Here is a 2,399-nt window from a genome sequence, read left to right as displayed (position 1 = left end):
TGAAGGAGACATCGGTCTTGAGCGAGACATCGATCTTCGTCGGTCTTTGAGCGAGACATTGATCTTCGTCGATCTCGGATAAGACGTAGGGTTGGATTGTACTCTTCTTCATGGACACCTTTACTTAGTATGTCATTCTGGTTTCATCCTCGAGCTTACACGGGTTCCTTCGTTCGTGATCATAAATAACATATGATCCCGTCCTTTGTATTAACAAATACGGAGACGTCTTTGTTTACTTTTTTTGTCTTCTAGTAGACGAGTCCCGATGATTGGAGAGTGTATAACCAAAGCGTAATGACTTAATCAAAATGGTGATCGATTGTGATGATCATCTTTTATCTATAAGTGGTGGTGGAATAATGGGATCTGGAGCTCGTGAGGTGGCCTCTTGTCCTTTTATAGGACTCTTTTTATGTTGTGTGGTTGTTACACGTGCTTCCTTCTTCTCAGCTTTGACTTTTTTTGAATTAATAAGAGGCCGAGATATTAGGAAACTAATAACCAATTCTTTTGACTTGATCTTTGTGAAAGATTAATATAATAATGGCGGGAAAGACTTGGTGACAAATCATGGTCCAACAATATACAGTACAATAAACAAGCAAACCCATCAGATTATAACAAGCTAAAACCATCAACAGAAACAACACATAGTTACTATCATCTTTAAACTTTACTAGAACTCATCAAACTCAAAGCAATATCACTAAAGATACCAAAGAGATTTCAAACTGATTCAAACCCGAGACTCGGGCCGAGAGAGCTAAGACATAAACAAGCTAAGAAAGAAACGAGCCATGAACCAGAAACTCATCTCGCAAACAAACCCATCTAAAGTTTACTAGAAACTAGAACAACAAACCCATCAGAAATGAGAATCATCAGCTTACAAACATCAAATGAAGACACAGAGAATCAAGCTTACAAACAAACGAGAATCAATCATTAACCATTAACTCATCGAAGAACCCTAAGCTAAACAATGTTAAGAAACGAAACAGAACAACGAACGGAGTAAAATCCATCAACGAAATAGAACAATGAACAAAATCGAAGAACCCTAAACGCAAGCCAAAGATACAGAGAATCAAAGACAAGTGTACATGCAAACACTTTTCAGAAGTTGATGGATCGAGAGAGACGGATCGAGAGTCGAGAGAGGCGGATCGAGAGTCGAGAGAGGTGGATCGTCGCCGAGTTCGCTGAGTTGAGAGAGACAGCTTGAGAGAGAATCGAGGGAGACGGTTTGAGAGAGAGAATCGCGACTCCGATTTTTTCCCCAAATGAAAACCCTAGTTTTTTAGATCATTGGGCCGTCCATGTCCAAATGGGTTAAGCCCCTCGGATTTGGAATTTATTGGACTTCGACCCAATTGGACAGCTTTATTTGTGGGTCTAATTTGGTTAGTACAAATGGGTTTGGACATGGTTCACCCATGGACATGAGACCCATTTGACATCTCTACTCACAGCTAACTTCTCTTAAGCTTCCACCACTAATTAATTCTCATAGTCCAACCATGGAGACATGTCTTCTATTAGAGACTGCAGACTAGTTCTAATTAACTGCTTATCAAGCTTGAGCATTTTGTCAATAAACATATGCTCAATTAAAGATGACAAACATTATACACTGAAAATGAAACAATAAAAAGGTAAACAAACAAACAAACTTATTTATACTATTAAGCATAAATTATTAACCGGGACTTTGTCTCTAGCAGATAAACATTCTAAGTAAGCATATCCAAAAAGCTTTTGTCCAATCTACCATCTACTAATATATCCATAACCATCTTTATGGTGGAAGCATCTGCAGCAAAGCCACACCTCTTCATTTCTTCTATAAGTGTAGCTGATTTGGCTGAGTCACCATATCTGAGATGAGCTCGGATTAATGAGTTGTATGTACAATCATTTGGTGCATTTCCACCATTCGGTCTATTTATATATACTGATTCGGACAGATAACCCTTGAGACAAAGTCCACTGACAAGAGTGTTGAGGGTGATGAGATCTGGTACATGTTCACTTAGGACCATCACTACAAAAAAACAACGGTATTCTGACGGACATTCCGACGAAAAATGAAATCCTCGGAATATCCCAAGGAATTTCCGAGGAAACACAAAATTTGGTTTCCTCGGAATTTCCTCGGAATATACCGACGGAATTTCGAGGAAATATTAATCCGTTCGGAATATTCTTATGGAATACCGAGGAAAAACGTATTCCTCTGAAAAAACCGATGAATTCCGAGGATATATTATAGCCGTTAGGGAGCCGTTGGGGGATTTTAAAAATTTCAAGGAAATTCCGACGAACTAGCCGTTTCCGTCGGAATTCCGTCGGAATTTCCTCGGTCTGTCGGCAGGATTTCAACTATAAATACAAGC

This window comes from Brassica oleracea, chromosome C1, assembly GCF_000695525.1.
Source record: "Brassica oleracea var. oleracea cultivar TO1000 chromosome C1, BOL, whole genome shotgun sequence".
In the NCBI taxonomy this organism is placed as follows: Eukaryota; Viridiplantae; Streptophyta; class Magnoliopsida; order Brassicales; family Brassicaceae; genus Brassica; species Brassica oleracea.
This window is presented reverse-complemented; position numbering follows the sequence as displayed.